The sequence below is a fragment of the Protopterus annectens genome, chromosome 6.part1 (genome assembly GCF_019279795.1).
Source record: "Protopterus annectens isolate FY-2018-M chromosome 6.part1, PAN1.0, whole genome shotgun sequence".
NCBI classification, from domain to species: Eukaryota; Metazoa; Chordata; order Ceratodontiformes; family Protopteridae; genus Protopterus; species Protopterus annectens.
In genome coordinates, this window is record NC_056738.1 from 137,602,958 (window position 1) to 137,627,563 (window position 24,606).

General features: G+C 38.3%; 1 protein-coding gene across 3 annotated transcripts in view; it reads right to left on the reverse strand.

The window, feature by feature from the left end:
- The window catches only part of CHN1 (chimerin 1), a 1,979,161-nt gene that overhangs the window by 1,434,971 nt on the left and 519,584 nt on the right, over positions 1-24,606 (reverse strand). The window lies entirely within an intron of this gene.

Here is a 24,606-nt window from a genome sequence, read left to right on the forward strand (position 1 = left end):
GTAATTTTCATCTGCCTTTAATCCGACTCAACTCTTGTAAGAAGGGGACAGAAATGTTCATTAGAACCAATCAAATCCCCACCGCTGACATCGTTAATAGTAGCATCAGCCGATGTGCATTTGTGTCTCACTGGGCGTGCACTATCCCTGTTCCTCACCCACGAGAAAACATTACCGGCTTTGAAGTCAGAAAGATCCCTTTCACTTGTACAATGGGAAACAGTGCATATATTTTCAAATATGGTGTTTGCAGACTCAGTAATTTGGTATACAAGATTTGTGGATGATGTTTTTATGTTATGGCAAGGGACTGAACAATTGTTACAAGATTTTATTGGTTATCTAAATGCATCCACAGATTTTTTGAAATTTACATATAATTACAGTGCGCAAAAAATAGAGTTTTTGGATGTGACTGTTTGTAAACATTCTCTGACCAATATTAGAACTAGCTTGTACAGGAAACCGGTCAGGAAAAATAGTAGGCGTATGCACCCCAATCACTGCAAACGCAACATAATAACTGGACAAGGGGTGAGAATAATGAGATTACATAATGATGACTTGGAATTGGAGTCAGCTCTGGCATCTCTGAAATTAGATTTAATAGAAAGAGGTTATAAAGGTAAGGATGTTGATAAAGAAGCATGGAGAGATAGGGCAACCAGGTGTAAACTGTATTTTAAATGGGAATCCAATAGGTGAGAGCCCCGTGTCCATAAGTGAGAGGAAAGGTTGTGATAACATTTGCCCAAGGATGACTTTGACATATGCAAGTAATATAAATATTGTATGTGACGTTATTAACAGGAACTGGGATATACTCTCAACAGTGAAGCGTTAAAGGGTGTAGTAGGTGAAAAACCTAAGTTCAGTTTTAGGAACAACAAGACACTGAAGGGTCACCTTTGCTATAAATCCAGTTTGCCTAAGGTTATTGATAAATCTGCCAGAGTAGTTATGTACACCTGTAGGAATTGCACTGCCTGTGTCTTTATACATGCAGGCACACACACTTTATACATCTAGTATTACGGTTCAAGGTAGAGTGTCACACTACACCGATTGTAGAACAAGGAATATGGTGTACTTCAGTTATTGTCTTAAGTGTTTTTCATACTACATTAGCAAAACTAATAGGCAATTCAAAGACAGGCTATTGGAACATGTCCGAGATATAAAAATATGAAAGAAAATAGTGCATTAGTCATGCATGTAAAGAACAAAGGTAGGGAACACACTTGTTTTGGAATTGGTTGCAGATAGGAAAAGAGGAGGTGATATGAAAAATATCACTGAAGTCGCAGGACAGAGATGGATAACGCTACTGCGTGCAGATAAAGCGCCAAGTTTAAATAATATGGTTTCCATCAAACCTTTCCTTAAAGCTAGACAGCTCAAGCATTAGCATTTGTATTAAGGTAAATCATGTGTTATCTTTTTTAAATGTTTTAATTGATGTATTTAATGATGGAAGGGAGGGGTATTTAGAGTCTGTTTTATCATTTAATTGTTTTTAGTCTGATGAAGAGGTGGACCCTCGAAAGCGCTTACTATTTTCATTAAATTGGATATTGTCTTTGGATTGTCTGCTGTGTTGCTTTCAGGGTTCACATGTTCATTGAATGTAGAAATGTTGATCAATACTGGAAAGACTTCAGATATTTTGCAAATGCTTTATGGTCTGATAATTGTCACATTTCTAACTCACTAATCTATTCAATGTTCCTATACCTAATGTAATACCTAAATCTTAGATTTAGTTACTCTGGTCACTTCTTGCAATTGCCAGAAAAGTTATTACTTTGAACTGGAAAAGTAAACAAGATTTGATGTTTAAAGATTTTATTAATTTAGCAAAGGTTGTTTGCAAAAAAGAACTGCAAACCATTTGTTATAGAACTCATAACATTACTCATAAAAAACAGCATGGCAAAAATTGAAAAACCTTTTGAACAAATACTGATAAGTTCTCATGGATAAAATGATTGTTTATCATGGATGAATGTAAATATTGTAAATTGTTTTGTTATTGTTTTATTGTATTTGATATATGTACATTTGCGTATGTTCATAAGGAAAACAAAATAAAAATGTTTTTGAAAAAGAAGTAATAGTTCAGCTTTTGCAAAAATGGTCTCTCTTAAGTATGCCTGACAACTTTAACATATTACAAAAGTCCCTTTTTCTGTCTTTGTCATTTCAATTTCCCAAGTACTAATGTAACTATTGTCTTGGTTCAATAATGTTTTGAGTTTAGCTCGTATGCACTAATGCTTTACAACTTTTGAGTCTCTTGACAACATTGTAGAGCTCATTCATTCACAAATGTATTTCAGTATTTACGTTCAGGTGCCTAGAAATGCATAAAAATAATCACAAAATAAAAATACAAAGACAAAACTGAAATCAGAAGACAATAAAGATTTAAGTTACACAAACTAAAAAAGAGGTTATGTACATACCATAACGTTCCATCTGTGTTGTCGATCTTCATTTATCCTTGACTCTTGGGAATACGATTTGATCCTCGGAACCGTCTCAGGCATTACATAGCTTGTGCAAGTCAAAACCTCTCGAGCTAAGACTCTATCCACAAAACCCCTTCACCATAGTACCTCAGAGCGAGTTTGCAGACACAGAAAGACATAAGAATATGTATACGGAATTAAAGAGGCTATTCCAAGTTCAAACCTGATAAAGTTACCAGGACAAGTGTCTGGACCTCCAAAAGTCTACAGGAGGAGGATAGAGGGAGTAGTGCCAAGGATAAATGAAGATCGACAATACAGATTGAACATTATGATAAGTACATAACTTCTTTATCTGATGTTGTCAATCTTCATTTATCCTTGACTCTTGACACAGAGTTCCTAGCCACTTTAGTGCCTGGATGGCCTTATGAAAGGCGATTCCCGAGAACCATAGAGCCAAAGAATGATCTTCCCCTGAAGACCAGATCCAATTTGTAAAGCATGATAAAGCAATGTGGAGTATCCCACGTTGCTGCTGCACATATTTCATGCATGGAAGCCTTGGAATGGAAAACAGCAGATGTGGTTATTTGCTCTAGTAGAATGCACTTTCACTGCTGCTGGCAATTGCAGATTCTTTTTATTGTACATGAAAGTAATACAGTCTCTTAATCACTTTGATAAGGTGACTTTTGAAACAGATTTCCCCAGAGAGGGACTGGAAAAGGAGGTAAATAACTGATCCGATTTCCTACACTCTTTAGCCCTGTTGAGGTAGAAATGTAATTTGTGAACATCCAGTAAATGTAAGAAATATTCACCTTTATTAGAAAAATTTGGGAAAAAACAGGTAAGTCAATGGTGTCATTAATATTAATTTCTGAGACCACCTTAGGAAGAAAGGATGGGTTGGTTGTTACTGTAACCCTATCCATATGAAAAATGAAATATGTGGGTTTTGAAGATAATGAAATCCTTCTGTCAGAGGTAATAACTATGAGAAAAATTGTCTTCCATGACAGAAACTTTAAGTGACATGTAGCCACCAGTTCAAAGGGAGAAAGCATCAAAGACTGAAAACCTAAGGTCAGATCCCAAGGAGGTAGAGGGTCTTTAAATGGAGGTTTCAGCCACAAAGCTCCCTTCATGAACACTTTACAGAGTCTATGAGAAATTACTGAATGGTCTTCGAAGCCACTGTGGAAATTAGAAATAGCAGCTAGTTGGACCCTAACAGTAGAAGCAGATGCTCCTTGATCGAAAAGCATAGCTAAAAATTCAAATACCTTTTCTACTGGTGTGGAAAGGGTGTTAAAGCCATTACTGCGTGGCAAAATATAATTTTTTTTCCATTTGCTGAGGTAAAGTTTCCTGATGGAAGGCCTATGGAAGACCAGCACATTTTTTTTGGACTGGAGAAGATAAATTCTTCTGCCCGACGACTAAAGGAATTGGAGGAACCAAGCTTGAGCTTCTGAAGATTGGGATGCAACAGTCTCTGCAGATGAGACAGAAGATTTGGAACTGAGTCCAGAATCCATGGATGGTGAATTACATGAGGCCACAGGAAGGGGAACCAGACTTGTTGGGGCCAGAAGGGAGCAATGAAAATCACCTTTGCTTCTCAACCTGATGGATTTCTTTAAGAAGAGAGGAATCAGAGGGAAGAGGGGAAAGGCATAGAGTAGTCCCAAGGGCCAGTTGTGAAGGACAGCTTCTCTCAGGGACTTCCTCTGAGGGGGAATTAGGGCAAAGTAGCTGCTGCAGTTGTTTTTCAGGGGTGATGCAAAGAGGTTGCAGCAAGGCTAGCCCCAGTGATGGAAAACCTCCCCCGTCACTCTGGGATTGAGAGACCACTCGCAAGGCAGGAGAATGCATCTGCTCAGTTTATCCACTATCACGTTCGAGCTCCCCAGATGTGTGTTGCTGTTAGAAAGTGGTTGGAGAATATTGCCCATTGCCACACTCTGACAGCTTCTCGACACAGGGGGTAAGATTTGATTCAGCCCTGTTTGCTGATGTACCAGACCAATGACATGTCTGATTGAATTACAATCATTTCTAGGAGGAGGACAGATTGGAAGGCTTGCAACACTAAGAGTACTGCCCTCTCCAGAACATTGATATGCAGAATGACCTCTATTGGGGACCAAGTGCCTTGGACTGTTCTTTCCAGATAATGCCCCCCCCACCATCTGAGAGGGGTCCGTGGTCACTATGGCCTTAAGTTGAGGTGGAACAAAAGAACGGCCTTAAAGAATTTCCACCAATTCCATCCACCAGGATACTTTCTTCTTGCAATGACTGGTGATTAAAATTGGATGGTTCATTGGATAGGTTAGGATGGATCATTGGGATGCTAGAAGCCATTGTAGCAGCCGCATGTGAAATCCTGCTACTGGAACTAAGGTTATGGTCACTGCCATGGACCCTAAAGCTCGAAGGACTACAAGTGCAGGAGCCTTGTCTTTGGAGAGAATGGCTTGTACTTGAGATTGTATCTTTGTTACCTGTGAAGAGGAAGGGAAGCTACACAAGAAACGGTATTCAGACGAGCTCCAATGAACTTTAAACCTTGAGTGGGACTTAACTGAGATTTTTATTGGTTCACTGTAATGCCCAGACGATCGAACAGGTGTAGAATGAAATCTGTTGCTTGAAGCAGTAGATGTCTGGTGGGAGGGGTGATGAGTCACTCGTCAAGATAAGGAAACACCCAGAATCTGTGCAGTCTTAAGTGAGCTATTACTGCTGCCAAACACTTGTTGAACACCCTGGTGGCTGTGGTGAGGCCTAAGGGCAGCACTCTAAACTGAAAATGACTGGCTCCTAGCCAAAAGTGGAGGAACCTCCTGGAGCATTTGTCTACTTTTATATGGTAATACACATCCTGAAGATCTATAGAGCACATCCAGTCACTTTTCTATAGAAAGGGAAGTATAGACTGAACTGTGACCATCTGGAATTTTGTTTGCTGAACAAATTTGTTCAGAAGGCTGAGATCTAAAATCAGTCTCAAGTCCCCTGCTTTTTTTGGAACCAAAAAGAACCTTGAGCAAAATCTGGATCCTATCTGGTCTGGTGGGACGTCCTGGATGACTCTTTTTTTGTATCAGCTTCTGAATCTCTATCACTGCTCGATCCCTCTGATTGGGTGGAACATTAAGGAGTCTTTGCTTTGATTTTGGAAAGACAGCGAAGAGACTATGGTAACCTCTGGCAATGATCTTCTGGACCCAAGTATCCAAAGTTATTTACCAGCAGGCTCTTGAGTGCAGAGAAAACCTTCCCCTGACTGCTTTCAGCGGTAAGCAATCAGGCCCCCTCTCAGGAGCACTGGTAGGACTGTCCAAAGAAGGAATCTCTAGAACCCTGATTTTTCTGGCCACCTGTGCCTCAGTGTCAGCATTTTCCAATATAGCTCCCCCTTCTGCCCTGAGGGGAGCCACCACCACGTGTGTTCTGAAAAGGCAGTTGGAATTTTTTGAACCACATCTTCCCACTCCTCTGATTACTGGAGTAGGATCATTGGGGAGCAGAAAAACATATGCCCACTGCAGATAGGGTCTTTCCACCTTTCTCGCACCCGTCTAGAGTTTCTTTGACTTTGGGGCCAAATAAGGAACCACCGTCACAAGGACCATTGGTGAAGGAAGACTGAAATAGCTCCTCAAACTCACACAGGCACAGCCAGGTGTGACACCTTATGGCAATGCCTGAACCTGCTGCCCTGGTCGTCCCTTCGGTTGCATGTGCAATCAGCCTTATGGACGAGTTGGAAATATACTCCAGGGTGGCTAGCTGTGAAGCCACATTACCCTGGACCTCCTAAGACACAGTTCCTGCTAGGGTATCAGATAACTCCTTGATCAGATCCCTCTGGAGACTAGTGAAATGTGCCATAAAATTCAAGGACCTTAAAGTGAAGGTTGATGAAGCTACATCCACTTTCAGAATCTGTCCATCACCTTGGACTCTCGATTAGGGGGATGAACAGTGGAACTCTCTTCAGCTAGTTCCTTTTTGGTGGCCACCGCCACCACAATAGCATCTACTGCTAACCACTTAGACCAATGCTGATGGTCCTCTGGAGATGAAGAGCATTTTATCTGGTCTCCACGTAATTGGCTCTATGGAGTCAGGAAACTTCCAAGCCCGCTGCACAATCGATTTAATAATATTGCCAGCAGGAGGGGGTCACCCAAGAAGTAGATTGGTGAGCACCAAAAGCCTGCAAGTACATCAACACCTCAAAGGTAGGGTGTTTGGGCTTCCAGTTATCCCTCTGTTTCAGAATTTCTAGAATGTCTCGGAAGGAGACATCTTCTGGGAGTGTCCATGGGGAACCCTCCACATCATTGAAGTCTGTGTCTTCTGTAACAGATTCCTCAGGGTAATAAGTGTTTCCTCTTGGACGTCTTTTTCCTAGGTGGCTCCTCAGTGGGAATCTCTGAGAAGGACTCAGTAGAAGAGGGGCCCTGTGCAGGGGTATCTTGCAGCTTAGGTGCTCACTGTCCAGGCATGAAGTTTGGTGGCAGCTCTGGGCAAGAGGGAGTCCTGGGAAAAAACTGACACAGCAAGGGGCAGATGAAAGCCTGCAAAGGCTAATGCCCTCTCTCCATAACCTGGAAGGCATAACCCCCCCCCCCGAAGAGGGATGGGAGCCCAGAACCGAGAAGGGCAATCTAGGAACCAAGATCACACCTCACTCCCAGAGGCTCACCCTCAAAGCAAGAAGCTGAGGCACAGCCTACATCAGCCGAGATTCTGAGAGTCAAGGATGACTCAGAATAAAAACTAGAGCCAATCCAGAACCCTCAGACCCAACAGTGGAGCTACAGCCCTGGGAGTGCATTGGTTCCAAAGGAACTGAGAGAGTCAAGGCAGATCCTGGAACTGAAGGGAAAAAAGCTGTCAGCACCCGAGTAGCTGAAACCAGGGGGATCGGAGTCGGATGCTCTAAGCACTTAGAAGAGGTTTAGTGGAGAAAGATTTGGTGGAGTCCTGGGAGAAAACTCCCCAACTCCAGAAGGGAGAGGGGTCCGGGAAGAAACAGAAATACTTCAAACCACATCAAAACAATGACAAGGAAATCCACTGGCAGGACATTCAGTTCTTTTATTACATCCGTTCTGGTACCTCGGCTTCTCGCCTTCTGTTGGAACATTTTTAAACTCCAAATGTCTCCCTTATATACCAATCCTTACCAATAATAATTCAATGAATATTTCCCAATCAAATAATTGCTACATTAATTACATCATTAATTAGATACCTTACTACAAATCCATAAGGGCAATATTTGTGAGTTTAAAAAGCACTTTTTTCAGTCTGTTTGCAAAATTTGTACCTACTAGAATTCCACCCTTGGTTGATATGATTAATGATGTTAAAAAATTCTGCTGAAAGTTAAATCTTAAAGTATTATTTCAAAAATCTGATGCATCTTTTGTGGATGGGGGGGTTAAATGGCATGGAATCTTCTGATGAAGATGAGTTATTAAATCTTAGCATTTATGACAGTGAAATATTTGAAGCATGTATAGGCTTGGATGAAAGGGACTTACTTGGTAACCCAAGTAGTAATGTTACATCTGAACCTTTTTTTTACTGGATATGGTTGTTTGGAAATGCCCAGACTTAATTCAGAAAGTAATTTTATGCCCCCCAAAAACAGTCCAGCTATAAACATCTTTGAAAGTTTAGTGTGTAAAAAATGGAATATGTTTATGGTCAGTTTGTTAAGAATTTTGAATCATATAATCTGAAGAAGGAGGAATGGTTGGCCCTACAAGAACTTAGATCCAATTTGAATGGGGTAGTATACAAAACTGCTGATAAAGGAGGTAAGTGGGTGGTCATGAGTATTTTGCAATATGATGAAATGGTTTCAAATATATTATCTGAGGAGGGATACTACGTTAAATTACAATACAAACCGTTAAATAGATTTGTATCAGAGTTGGAAGATTTATTGGAACGTGGAGAAAGGTTTGGTTTCTTGAAATATAAAGATGTCCAAAAACTGATGTTCAAGACACCCAGGCATCCGTTTATGTATGCCATCCCTAAGATTCACAAGAGTATGTTTAAACCACCTGGAAGACCCATTATTTCTGGGATTGGGTCTTTCCTTGAAAATGTTAACATTTTTTTGGATTTGCATTTTAAAAAAACAGTTGGCCACCATCCCCTCACATGTTAAGAATACTCAACAAGTTTGTCAGGAACTGTTAAGTTTGGAATGGAAAGATGGTTATTTTTGGGTAACAGTGGATGTTACCGCTTTATATTCTAACATCAACATAAGATGGGGTATGGAAGCAATGGCTAAAAAATTGGGAGAAGGGCCACGTTCTACGTTTATGTTGACCTTACTTGAATTTTGTCTTACACATAATTACTTTATATGGAAAAAGGAATTATTTTTGCAAACTAGGGGAACTGCGATGGGGGCACCTTTTGCCTCATCGTATGCCATAGTTTATATGGGAGAATTTGAAAATCAAGTTTATGACACTACAGGAATATTTTGTGAGAAATGTAGTGTACTACAAAAGATACATAGATGATTTATTATTTATGTAAAGGTGAACAGGCAGAATTTGTAAAATTTATGGAAATTTTACACAATAAATCACATGGGTTGAAATTTACTTGGGAAATTGGTATGAACAGTATTTCTTTTTTCGATGTCACATTTTATGTTGATGCTGCATAAAAGGTACAGCACAAACCTTACAGGAAGCCCACAGCAGTCAATAATTTCTAACACGCAACTAGCATGCATCCCCCTCATCTGATTATTTCATTACCATACGGTGAATTTAAAAGAATTTTTAACCAATACTTCTGAAGTAGATTTAAAAGAAATTAATCTGGATGAGACATACACCAGATTACAGAGTAGAGGATATAATGATCACATACTACAAAAGGCTAAAAATAAAGTTACAAATACAGGTGAAATGAGAGGTAGGAATGACTTTAATCAATATGGTAGAACAACTTGAAATGTTAAAAATTTTTTTGTTACTAGATACTCTGATTTTTCTTTCTCCCATTTTGGAGAAAATTGGCAGGCAAGCCTGGAAAATAGCAAGTGATGATGTTTCAACTGGATGTTTATTTTCAAAACATATAACTTTTTCCTATGGCAGGTTTTGTAATTTAAAAGAATTGCTGAATAGGAGAGTTTTAAAATCAAGACGTTCTGATACCACAGGTAAAATAGTAGGAACTTACTGCTGCGGAAGATGTTCAGTATGTCACAGGGTTAAAAATTTAGATGGTACAAAGATTAATGGCAGATTATGGGTTCACTATTAGTAAGTTGAATGCTTACCTTATCGAATCCCCAAACGCTGACCCATCCTTATCGAAATGCAAAATCATCGAACTTCCAGAAGAGCGAAACCGGAAATGTCGAATCGTCATGGTTGGCCTTCTGCAGTATAGCTCCGCAAGGTAAGTGTGCGATAGTTACGGACCTTACGGTTAGGGTGCAGGTTAAGGTAAGTACATGGATGGCAATGTATGTTAGATTTAGTGCAGGGTATTGTTAAGTGTATGTGTGTTGATTATTTAGTTTGATTGGGTTTAGCTTTTTAAGGTAAGTGTGCGATAGTTACGGACGTTAGGGTTAGGGTGTGGGTTAAGTTAAGTGCATACTTGGTGGTATATGTAAGATTTAGTATAGGGTTAGAAGTAGGGTTTAGTTTAGGGTTAGAAGTAGGGATTTGGTTAGTGTATGTATGTGGTTTATTTAGTTTGTTTGTGTAGGTAGTATGTAGCAGGCAGTTGGGTGAGACAAGTATGATAGTTCGATGTTTTGAATTTTGCGGTTTAGGGCATTCTGCGTTTTTGTGGTTCGATGAGGACAGGTCGACGTTTAGGGATTCGATAAGGTAAGCGTTTGTTTTTATAATATAGACCCCAGATTATATAGGGCCAATGAGCATTATAACTGTGACAGCTGTGGAGTGATTTACATCATAGGATGTGACTGTGACCCCACTTTCTGGTGCATTGGTCAAACTACCAGGAAGGCTAAAGTGCGCATCATGGAGCATTTGGGGGATGTGAAAAGGCAAAAACCTGAAAGTCCAGTTGCCATGCACTTCTTGTCAAAACATCAAGGGTTGGATAAGAATTTATTTTTCAGCATTATGGCACATCCGACATCCATAGGTGGTAATTTCAAACAGCAGTTAAACAGACTGGAGAGTCATATGACTATTAATTTTCACACTTTATATCCCAGGGAATGAATTTGGAAAATAATTTGAATATTTAATATAGCTTAGTAGTACATATGAATATTCACAAAAGTTAGAAAATCAAACTCAAAAGAATGCATAAAATTTCTTAAAATTTTGGTCTATATTTTACTACATTTTATTATACGTTAAAATCTTATATCCAGAGGAAGGAATAAATATAGATTTGTGTTATTTATAAGGTTATCAATTTTATATTGTGTAGGCATTTAATATTTGATATTTGATGTATTTACACTGGATGCATTTAATGTTGAGTGTATTTAATATATTTATAAGGAAAAAACTATTTGTAAAATTATAGTATTACAGTTGTATGCATATTAATTGTTGGCTTTCAATGAATGAAATTGCATTTCATAGGGGCAATATCTGAGAGTTTAAAAAGCACTTTTTTCAGTCTGTTTGCACTTTAAAAACTGGTTTTGTAGTAAGGTATCTAATTAATGATGTAATTAATGTAATAATTATTTGATTGGGAAATTTTAATTGAATTACTGTTGGTAAGGATTGGTATACAAGGGAGACATTTGGAGGTTAAAAATGTTCCAACAGAAGGCGAGAAGCTGAGGTACCAGAACGGATGTAATAAAAGAACTGCTTGTCCTGCCAGTGGATTTCCTTGTCGTTTTTTTGATGTGGTTTGAAGTTTTGCCATTTTCTATGTTTTTGTGAAGAAACAGAATCACTGGCCACTAGGAGTTTATCCACCAACCTCACAATGTCGACTTCAGTTAGACACCTGGAGGAATGGACAGAAACGTCTGAGGGGGATTCAGGTCTGTCAAGAAAGGGACTTGGGAGCTGCCCCACAAAGGGTCAGTAGAGGGTGAATACTTTGTCCTGCATGTGATAAGAATGTCTGTTTTTGGCACTGAAGGAGGTTCTGACAATTGTGGAAGCATGGTAGAAGGAGTTGGTACCAACAGGGAAGCTGAAGCTGTCGGTATCGATGTGACCAGCACAGAGGTCTGTGCTGCCATAGTAGACAATGCCGAGGTAGTGGGTTCTGAGAATTTTCAAACCTTAGCCTCTGGTTCTGCTGGAGTGGTGGAAGCAGAAGGCTTATGCTTTTTTGCTACTGGAGCCAAAGGAGATGTTGGCACCGAGTGGCTTTTCTGAAGTCCAAGATCAGATTGAGAGGGGGATGTGTCGGTCTTGGATATAGCCTCCTCAAAGGAAGACTTAATTAGACCTTTCAAAATTAATTTATTCTTTCTTTTGACTAAGACCCAGTTACGGAATGCCTGACAAATAGTGCAGGTCTAGTTGGAGATTAGCCAGGCCTAAATAATACACATAGGAAGAATGCCTGTCGGAACTGGGCATCTTCCGTTCACAATCCCAGCACTCTTTAATGCCAGTAGTGCCTTTTGATTTATCCACCATGTTGACAGAACAAACAAAATGAAGGTCAACAGGCAGAAAACACACACACACAGGGAAGGAAAACTACCAACAATGGTAAGTCAAAAGTTACCTAAAGAGGTAGAGAAAAAGAGAGTGGTACTACCAATAATGGTACAAAAGAAATACCATAAGGTAAAAGGAAGCACACTCACTCACCAAGGAAAAATGGGTAGAAGGAGCACAGAACAAAAAAAAAATATATATAAGATTAGACAGGAATATCAATGAAAAAATAAGAACGTTTTTACTTAGCAGTGAGAGAAACTGGCTGCCGCATCTTGCAGCAAAAGTGGTAAACAAGATTAGAGGTAATATGCAGAGGGATATTGTGGGTAAAGTCTTAGATCGAGAGTTTTTGGCTTGCACGAGCTATGTAACGACTGAGCTAGTTCCAAGGATAGGAACCGTATTCCCAAGAGTCAAGCATACATGAATATTGACAACATTTTCATATGAATTTAAACAGAACATCCTGTAAATATGACATTTTAATGACATTCAGAAGTAAGGTTTGCATCTGTATCCTACATCAGGGAACGTGGCTAATTTCGTATGACTGGGATATGAATCTGTCACACCAACTTAATTTATCTGCTGATTAAGGTTTAGTTCCCTTTGCCAAGTATCTGAGATGCCACTAGTTCTGTGAAGGATTAGGATGTTAAATACGGTTGGACCTTTCATTGGCTTAAAAGATGCATAAAGTGTCCCTACAGGAATTCAAAGCAGTATTTCATTGTTTTGACTGATAATGAAGATGGCAATATCTTCAAAAAAAATCTAAAAAAAACCCTTGCAATTTTGAAAAAAAGTAACGGACCACATAATGCTGGCTTCATTTGGTCCTGTAGAAAACAATGATGGCAGGAAAAACTGTAGGTGGATAATGGTCAGCTTATTGGAGGTCTCAAGATGACTACTAGGCACTATCAGTAGCCCCTTGTCTGATGACTTTACTAGGCAAGCTGGGTTATAAGGGGCCTGAACCCAGACAATGCCGGCGATTAAAAGTCAAAATTAGTATCATAAACACCAAGTTGGCAGTTACCGGCAAGCAGTGCAGAGACCCAATGCAAAAATGTAACACAATTGAAAAGAGGAGCTACTAAGGCTTGGTTCTAGAATTTTGTAGCAACTGTAACTGCATAACTCCTGCTCAATGACCCTTTTTTTATTTTGTCTTATCCTTTGTATTTACTATTAATTTGCAATTATCTTACTCATTGTACTGAAGTAGCTCAACATTATCTGCTCTTCTACAATTACATATGCAACTGTTCTTATACAATGTTGGTTTCTGATCATCTTTCTTTTATAGAACAATCTGTTAAAATTGTTTCTACTAGTATTTATGCTGTTATGATGTTAACTATAATACTGTTCATAGATAGTGATGGTTTTTGCTCACTGTTCTTTTACATGATAATCTGGTTATTGCTGTATCTACTTGTATTTATATCTATGGTGATGCATTTTCTATTTGGCATGGTGTGTGGCTGAAAAGGGTTGTTGATCAGTCTTCCTACCCAGCAAACAAAAGAAAAATAAATAGACACATGCATACATTCACCATGCCAAATCACAATCTGCTAGCCTGAGTTACAGGGCATTACAGCAGTCCAGGTAAGAGGACACAGCAGCATGAATCACTGCCAAACTGTCTGAAGAACAAATAAAGGAGACATTCAGATTACCTTTGTTTTTTTTAATACATTCAGTTTAGTCACTTAAACTTTCTTTAAAGTTGGAAAGGGGGGATCTCATGATAAGTACATTTTCTGTAATACTTCAATGCTCACATTTCTGTTACTTCCCCTACTACTTCTACAGTAAAGTACTTGCACACATTTCCGGTGAATAGGCCTTGCCATTTTATCTGCGTCCTTTATTATGCAGAGCCTTATTTCTAAGTATATCATAACCCACCATAACATGTGCAATTGGTTCAACTTCAGTAGTGCAGAACCTGCATTTTATACCATGACTAGTAGGAGACTTACAAAATACACAGCTTCTATAAACAATAAACTTACCCTGATTATACTGTCAGACCAGTTTACGAGCCTTTAGTTTAAAAGGGTCAAATACTCTGTCTCCAGCAGACCTAGGTCCCTTATATTTTTAATAATACAGGTCTCTGCCAATAGAAAGGCCCCATTAGAACTCATCTTGCCAACATCTCCATGATATAGCTGATGTGTGGTGGCAAACTCCCATTGCTGGTTCTAATATGCTTAACAATTTCCCATTTGGTAAGGAAATATCAGTGCTGATTAAGAGTCAGGTTTGATGTTTGAAATTTTTATCTTTCTGATAAGAAGAAGAAGAGATGAACTTGCTATGAAGTTCTGTGAAGGCATATGTGGGCAACCCCCGGGGTTAATATAATGCTCTACATAGTACTCTTCTTTCTGAAATATCTTTTAGACAGAATGCCTGGCTACATAAATACAAAAGGAAATCTGACATTTCATCCAGATACCTTATGCTGACTTTGTGATTTAGGTTAACAGGAAGTAAACTACATTATGCAGCACTTTTGAAAATAGCCATCAAACAAGAGCATGTGACAGGCAAAATGGAATCTTCTTAGTGGTAGTAATTTGCAACTGCCAAATGGAAAAATATCCATTTCAATAAATAGTGAAACACACAAACTTCCTGCCATTAAGATTCTGATGACAAGTTTGAGGGGAAAAAATAAAAACAAATAGAAGTAGAGCCATAATACACATACAAATAGATCCATATCTGGCCAATACACTCTTTTATCTGTTCATGGACTTTTCACATGAATCCTGTTTTTTTACACGTAGAAAAATGTCTGTTATACAAAATCCATGTACTCATTCAATGCCACAATATCAGGGGTAGAAAATGTAGAGCTTTGTTGTAACGCATATTACTGTATATGAAAATGTTCAGTACATAGGGTGTGCAGTTTCACTTAACATATAGGAGAGGCACCCTTCCAATCAACACTGTTGTAAGGGATCTAGGCATTCTTGTTGATAATTCCTTATTATTTGACCCTTATGTCTCCACAATAGTCTGGAAAGCCTTTTATCTAGCCCATCTAATTTCCAAACGCATCTCCACTAGATCCAAAGAAGTGTTACCTTATCAGTCCCATTATTGAATATAACGCACCTTTTGGCATTTATTTGTCAAAAAATATCACATATTTTGAAAAGCCTCAGAGACTCATAACTAAAAAGATCATTGGCTTCAAAAATATTAGTTATCGGGAGAGAATGTTAGCTCTTTCGCTGTACTGTCTCTTACAGACAGTTCAGTGGAGATTTATGTCTAACCTTCCAAGCCAATGAAAGATCCATCTGTATTTAACATCCTATTCCTTCACAGAACTAGTGGTACCACACATACTTGGTTAAAGGAACTAAACCTTCATCAGCAGATAAATAAACAACATTGGCCAGATTCATATCAACATATCCCTCACCTCTGGAACAAACTCCCACTACATATCAAGCAAAGTAGCATCTTTCCCACATTCAAGGTAAACCTAGTTAACTGGATGGGCAGCCTCAAATTCTCCCTCAGTCTATCTCATCTCATCTCATCCTCAGAGGCTAGAGGGAATTCTTAAATATGGTTTTCGAGTTAGGCTTGTAATGGTCTGCAGACTGATTGCCTAGAACTCACATATGAACATGTGTTCCTCCAGACACAACCATGAAGACTACTATTATACAATGGACCTGTTTAAAGAAAAGGGTAAGAAACAATGTTATTATATAACTGCAGCAATTGTGCCATTTTAGCAAATGTTGTCACCATTAGACTGTAAGGCCATGAGTAAACCGGAATTATCAGTAGGACTGCTGGTGACTTCTATAATAAATTTTGCCTCACACATACTGCGACAGATTGTTCTTAGTCAATTCCATCACCTTAAGGGCAGTTGTAAAGCCAGGACCATGAACACTTTAGTAGCATCCACTGCCTTCTGAAACTTGTACTTGGCAGTCTTAATGCCTTTCAATGTCTGACCCATCCCTAGAATCAGCTTCCCACATACCTCTCAACTGTCCAAATTTTCATAGAATAACAGATCTTGCCTCATATTTTTGGGATGATCTTCATAAATGTGGTGATTTTCTGGCAAATCACTAAAGACAATGAATAATGACATACTGGTGTCACATAAATATAGTTTTGCCAGAATAAATCCTACATAAATATAGCATTCTCTTTGCACAGGCATAGAGAATAAGCCATATTAAAGCATGCCTTTATCTTCATTTTATAGTTCACATTTTACATACAGCTTTGCTAAATATAGTTTCACTGAAGGACACAAATAAGCTCAGTGAAATAACCTTCATGTTAAAACACTGATAAGGATGAGACTTGCTAAAAACATTTGCTGAACATTTTGGTGTGTCAAAGACCTTGGAAAGATAAAAAAACAGACAGATCAGAGACAGGCACCTGCATTAATATCTTATTTAGATGGTACAAGGCGTGGGAACCAAGGTTGAGGAGGTATGTAAAGCTGGGTAGGAAATTTACAAGGATTTGGTATTAAGATAAATACTTTCAAGACAGAACTCAGTTCAGAAGTTCCAAGGAAAGAACAGTTCAGAGTTATAAAAGGTCAGTTTAATACAATTTTCAGAGCAACATAAGTCTGAGTATTCAGATTGCAATCTTCAGTTACAAAAGCTTCAGTCTGGTTCAGTTCATCTGTGCTGTCATTTGAGACAGTTTCAGTAATATATGACAATATTTACCTCCACTATATGCTGCTAAAATTACTGTATTTTGCTGGTCACTACATGTTTCATAAGAGACCATCTATCAGAGTTCCTTTGAATTGAAATTTTTATTCAGAAAGGTGCAAGAAGATATTTGGCACTTGTTCAGTACAGCCCTGGAAATTACAGCTGCAGACATAGGATCATAGGTTCATCTGTATATATACTAAGGTAATGACTATAAGGGACCTTTATAAGCCAATCCATGCAACCTAAATGTATCCCACAGGCTATTTTGCCTTAGAGGTTGTTTTAAAGGGTATATGTTAGTGACAGCATGATATAACTGCTACCTCTGCCTATCAAAGACATAAGTGTTAGACCAGGGGTGAATTTTTGATTTCCCATCCACTGGTCAGGGTTATACTTGAATAGGTTTTGGGAATGGCTCTGCTTCACAGGGATGGGAAGCCTATTCCAGAGAATGGAAATTTTCTGAGATACATTCATATCCCTCTAACATGCCTATTTAAATCACAAGCAAAGTTTAAATCCTTGGATCTAGTAGTTCTGATGCTGCTCATTTTGTGAATATGCAAAAGGTCCATCATGGCAGACCCAAGGATTAGTTGTATGCCAGGCATACATTACCACGCAGCAGTCTGTAGGAAACAGAGCATAGGGATAGGGCTATACGTTAATCTGCACAGGGTATTGTGTTTTCACCCTGTATTCTTTTTGTGAGGAACCTCTGTGGATGTTCCAGTTGTTGTTTGTGCCTGGCCAGGTACATACCGAAGTAAGCATTATATATAATGACAGGTCTGATGAGGGATGATGACTTCTCTGGAACTAGATGCCATGCCTTTATTTATAATTTCAGTTACATATAATGATTAATTATTATCTTGGACACATGTTTGTTAAAGGCCAGGTTACTATCAACATGGGTTCCTAAATCCATAACTATTTTGTCAACTTTTAAGGCTGGTTTACTGATGAGGTGGTTTCCTGGGGTGGCCATCTTCCCAAGATGAACTATTATGCATTACTTCACATTGAGTTTTAAGCTATGGCTTTTGTACCAGTCATTTGCCAATGTTAGATCTTCCTGTAAAATTCTGTATCTTGTGCTGGTAAGCCAAAGGTCCATGACATTGGCCTTGACTTCCAAGAAAAAGATGATGAAGAAGAGCAGACCCAGCACAGAGGCCTGGCGGACTCTACTGGTGATCAGACTCTTTGTCAAAGTGGTCTCTCCAATCCTAACCCTACTGAGTCCTATCCATGAGCTAGCTGGCTATCCTGCAGGTTACATTGGGGTTTGAGCCTAATTTCATGAATTTGTTTACAAAGACTGAGCAAGGTGTTATATCAAATGTCTTAACCAGGTCAAGACAGGCACTATGCACCATTTTGCCTCATTTACCTCAGAGATGATCTCAAAGAAGTCCAACAGGTTCAATAGATATGAGTCACCTTTGACAAAACCAAACTGGGTTGGGTCCAGTGTCAGAAGGTTTCCTATGTCATTGCTAATCAGTTCCATTATAATTCTTTCCATGGCTTTGCATATGAGAAAAGTCAGACTAATGGGTATGCAGTTCCTGGGATCTTTTGATGGCCTGCCCTTATGTAGAGAGATGACCTTTGTGGTCTTGCATTCATGTGGCATGGAGTCTATTTGGAGACTATGGTTAAACTGAATCCAGTGTCCCTGTCAAGTCATATTTCAGGATGTTTAGGAGGTAATCCTGGTGCAGTATTGGGACCCATCAAAGCTGTATTCTTGGCCTTAGAGAGCATCTTTAAGACCTGCTCCATAATGGCAGTTTGAGGGGTTATGTTAGATGGTATTTCACACAAAAAGAAGAAACTGGTCTCACCACGATAAGCTTTGAAATAAAACTCCTTAGTCCTTGATGCAAAAGTAGATTTAAAACTTTGTATCTTTATTCCATGTAACAAAAAAGTTGATAATAGATACAACTATGCTTCATCAGATAACTTTTAAAACCAAAACTCTCTATTTTAAAGTAAAATAGGCGGGAACTTAACTCATTAGGTTTTCAATTTATCAATTAAACAATCGAATATGCAAATACTGTTCTCAAGACCCTGCCAACCTTATTCATTCACAAGTGCAGGAAAAACAAAGTAATCATTTAACATTCATTGTTACTTTCTTTCTAACAACTAGGAGAATATGTATATGTAACAAGTGTAGCTATCACCCACTTATACACATCTCTTTTTTTTTTAGATTGTTTTTCATGGAGGTGGTTGGGCGTCAGATGGGGTAAAGTTGGAGCTGAATTTGTCATCCAAAAATATGCTACATCTCCCAATTCCCTGAATATGGCGCCATTTATCTGTAGTTTGGCACACTGATGTGTGTTACCTTTAAGGTTTTGGACATAGCTAAAGAAGGCCTTATGGTTGTCCTTGGCCTGGGATGATATCTTTACCTCAGGTTAATTTCTAACGATGGTGACCAACATGCCTCTTGGAGAAAATACTACAGTTAAAGTGATTCCCAGCACCACATAGCAATTTGACAAATCTAAAAACCTGTAGTGAGTAGGTCAACAGTATAAAGGCAGTTTTAAACTGTAACAGTGTGCCTTAAGAATATTACTTCAAACTATCAGAAAACTTTAGCAGAATCACTTCAGTATCTCAAAGAAAGAAGACAATTCTGCAAGGTACCAGTGTGATGTCAGAGAGGCAAGGGAATATTTACAAAAGGAAGTTTGAAAAAGTTGTGAAATGACTGGCTAACAACTCAATGCTCTTTCAGTATATCTGTCACATAGGCATTCATTTTTATGAGAATGGATTTTATATCTAAGCCAGACAGTAAATGTAAAAAACAAATCTAAGCAGTCAGCTACTAAACAGTGTTCCTGAAATGTAGCTAGTAGCTTTTAGCCTTATCAGTTCATGAATGTTAAAGCTTTCTAGAAAACAAAAGGTTTAAAATGCAGAAACATGCAGTGGTGAGTAAGGTAACCGAGTAACTTCAGCATGAATCATTGTTTACAGAAATGACAATTTCAGCATGGTTTTAGATTTAAATAATGTGCAAATTGTAACAAATTCTTTTTTATAATTGTCAAAAATCAGTGTAAATGCTACAGCATAGACAATTCATAATGCAGAGGTAAATAGCGAACACGAATGCAGCCTGCATACATGACATGACATGACATGAAGATTTCAGGACAGAACACAGAGCAAACATTTTCAGTGTCTCAGGTTAATGTTATTGGTATAATTTCAGATGCAAATAAGCCAATGCAAACAGTACACTGTGTGTGTGTGTGTGTGTGTGTGTGTGTGTGTGTGTGTGTGTGTGTGTGTGTGTGTGTGTGCGGGGGGGGGCAGAGATGGATAGCAATTCTTCAGAAACAGATCGATCTGATACAATAAATACCAGCATAAATGATGCACAGACTTAAGGGCAAAATAAAGAAAAAATACATACATAACTCAAGTCAATTTTGTTACTAGTGTTACAGAAATTGATTTTCGGAATATTTATTTGACATTGTTTAATTAAGGTAGAGAACGATGGCAGACCATGCATATTTCAATGTTACGGGGAAAGGAATTATGGAATAATGTAATGACTGATACAGACACATCAGTTTCAGTTACAAACAGACCTCTACCAAAGGACACAAGTACAGTTATAATGTTTACAAAACAAACAAATTAGCTAGATGAAGATCAAGTGTATTTGAGTGCTTTTATTCTTTAATTGTAAGAACTTCCTCAGAAATGAGAAAACTGAAAAGTACACTGCAATAAATACAGTAAAAACTGCTAATCACACTTAAAACATGAAATCAAATGTCCAGCAAGGAATGCAACCCAATAAGATGACCTTGTTTTCAAAAAGCTAATAAAAATGTAAAAGACCTATCTGATCAGGAAGGAGTGGGGCTCAAGGGAGAGAAAGAGCTTAATAGCCTTGTAGAGGGGAGAAGGACTGATTCACCTACACTACCTCAAGGATTAGATAAGGTTAAGGCTGTCATTAAAGCCAGGCGAAAACTCCACATCTGGAAATAAGTACACTCCAGTAAATACAGTAAAAAAAAAAAAAAAAAAAAAAAAAAAAAAAAAAAAACATAAAACACACATTGAAAAAAGAAAATCTCACTTTAAGAAATAAAATCAAATATATGGCAAGGAATGCAGCCCAGTATAAAGACTGCAGTTGTATTACAACCTGCTCGCAAAAAGTAAACTCTCTGGTCAAAGGGAAATGAAGCTCGGTGGAGAGAAAAGTTAAATAGTTATGTGGTGAGGGAAGGGAATACTTCACCTACACCACCTCAAGGCACATTTAATATTAAGGCTTTCATTCAAGCCAGGCAGAAACTCTGCATCTAAGAGCAACTGCTACTTAAGTTCAATTACCTCAAGAAGAGTATTATAATCACCAAAAAATGGCAGCACTTGGTCCAAAACAAAAAAAATGAAATGCTACAAAATTGTGGCAACACACACTATGTTTTCCCAGCACATAGTACAAATCTTGGGAACTAAAAGCTGCATTATGTTCCTTAATCCGGTCCACCAATCTCCTTATAGTTTTGCCATGTAAAAAGACAAACAAGTGTCATAAATGCCAACAACTGAAGTATTGTTACAGTTAAACCTGTTTTTACATGTCACAGAAGAACTGTTATGCTTAAATGTGTATTGATCACCTTGGAGAATGAAGGAGCAAGCCACACAATCACCACAGGGAAAGCAGCCTGCTGGTTGGGAAAATTGTAAAGAGCTGGATAGTACAAAAAATGGAGGGTCCCTCCCTTCAAAAGCGATGCAAAGAGTTCTGTTTTTTTTTTTTTTATAACAAGAAGTGGGCTGGGAACCCAAAATATTAGACAGCTCCTTATTTCTGGTGACAATATTCCAGTTGATGCACAGTATTTGTTTAATACCATGCATGTCTCTGCAAATGGAGAGAGGGAAGTTCAGTGTGTGGTTTATACCCATGGAATTATCCGTGCTGACCAGACTTTATCATTGGGAATTTGGTAGACCTACACAGGCAAACCTCTTTGCTAATACAAGTGAAGAAGACTGGAGGATAGTTTCTATCCTTAAAAAGACCTGTCAAAAAAGCACACTGACTAGTAAGTTGATCATGTAGTAAGGTTTTCTGTGTATTATGCATCTTCAAAATTCACAAGTGAGGACTCAGAAAATTGTGCGAAGGAATGATCAAACCTGAAAACAGGGACATACCTCCAAATATAAGGACATCCTATGCATGGGGTAAATCTGACCTGAAAATAAGACTGTACTTCCAAAACAGAGACAGATGTATGTGGGTGACTCAAGGCTGCCTGACTGCTGAGGACCTTTTCTTAGAGGACTGTGACCTCTGTAAATGTCCCCAAGCAATACATTTATTTTCAATATATTGTTTATTTTTCCTTGTGTTGTGTGCCATGCTTGAATTACATCTGGTGTTAATTCCTCTGTATCCCCCAGGTTGATGAAATTTGATGCCTAAATCTATAAGGGTCTTGTCCTCCTTTTCCATGTTTTCAAGACATGTCTTAACTTCTAGTCCAAATAAGTAATGTTCTTGAAAAAGGTGTGTTCATCAAGCATCCCACATTCATGGATAAAGGAGTATTTACAGATGTGCAAGATGCATCCTACACTGATTAAGTATATTAACTGTGACCTGAAACAGTGGCAAACTACTTTACAGCTAACCACGATAAAGAAAAAATTATTATCCCAGGAATAAAAAATTCCAAAGGGAATATTTCAGGGTGGCCCTTTATCACTGCTGCTCTTCTGTCTTACCCTTAACCCATTAAGTTGTTTACTTAACAGATTAGGTCATGGTTACAATTTGGCTCCCAAACAACAAAGTGTAAAGATGTCACATCTTTTTGTGGATGATTTAAAAATGAACAGTTCATCAGATGAGCTGAAAACACAGCTGCAAGTGGTCAAAACTTTCTTTGATGATATAAGAATGTCATTTGGTCTTGATAAATGTGCAAAAGCAACATTTAAAGCAGAAAAGTTGCAGCACCAAGAAAAATCAGTCTGGGACAACAACAAAACATGAACAAATGTGAACAAAACTCAGTAAGGAATATTTTAGAAGACTAAAATTAATAATGAAAACAGCCTTGACATCTACAAAGTCCAAGCTAAAAAAAACAATTTGTTCTTCCTATTCTAACTTCAGTTTTGGGGTGATTGTCCCCAAAAGGCACTGGATCAGTTGCACAGAAAAAAAAAAAGAAAAATGCTTCACGTTTCTCAAATGACATATATAAAAATCAGTGTATACCAAGATTACATTTTCCTCATTTTGAAGGCGGTATTTGCCTCCTTGAAATTGATTACATGTACAGATCTGCAATCATAGGACTGCATACATATCTGCTGACCTCACCAGATTCAAGCATAGTGAAAGTTTTAAAACATGAAGAGAACAAACATAAGACGACCTCCCTGCTTAGTTTCATACTGGTGTCAAGTGGGAATAGAACCAAACCAAAAGTAGACAAAAGTCAGGCAGCAACTGAATGTGCCGAAAGTGCAAAAAAAAATAGAAAGAATTTAAGGAGAAAAATCAGATGAGAAGGCAAGAAATGTGGAAAAGTCATAAATATAGTTGAAAGTACAGAAAACTCCTGGAACAAACTCATGTCAATCAGGATATGAGACAGGAATGGTTAAGGTGAGGTGAATTTATACCAAAAGATGAAAGGTTAATATTAGCGGCCTAGGATAATGGACTACGTAAGCATTGGTTTTAAAACATCCATTGAACATGTGGGAGAAAAAGTCAAACGCAGGTTCTGTAAATCAGAACTGGAAGGAGTCACACATTTTGCTGTAATACACTAATGGCAGATGGCCTGTATACTGAAAGGCCTAATAATGTGGCAAGGCTGTTGTATTGGGGATTATGCGAACATTACAATATTGAAGTAGCTGAGAAGCATTGGAAACATGAGCCACAAGGCATTATAGATAATGATAACGTTTATATCACATGGGATTACCCATTACCAAAAGTTCAAAAAAGAGATGTGAGAAAAAAAAACATACAGTAGCCCAAGAAAAAGGACAAGATCACTGAAACTGCTGCACCCAGTGATTACAGTGTCACATGTTCTGAGAGACATAAAGTTATAAAATATAAGATTTGCAGACAGAAGTGGGGACAATGTGGAAGAAGGATACCCAGACAGTTCCAGTAACAGTAGGAGCAATGGGGTCTTATAAAAAAATTTAGAGTCCTGTCTTAGATATGCTACCGATACATGTAACTCCATATGAATTGCAGGAGGAGTCAATTCCGGGCACATTGTGGGTGCTACGATGAGCAATTTTGGCTAACGTCAACGACTGAAACAACACTAATTTCACAAACTTTAACCATACTTTTACTTAGGAATGGGATCCATTCCCCCATCATGGTATGAGAAACCAAAAAGACTTGCAGAAATTAAACAGGTTGAAGACCTTATATGACAGTAACAGTTGCCAAAATTGTAGAGACAATCTCTAATAACGTTAAAGAAGGAAGGACACAGCCAAACAAAAACAAATATGTGAGGACACTCACAAAACTGAAACAATATATCCTCTAATACAAAAGGCATCCTGGGGCCATTCTAACATCTGTCCAGGTGAAAAGATTGTAATGACGATCTGGAGAGACTA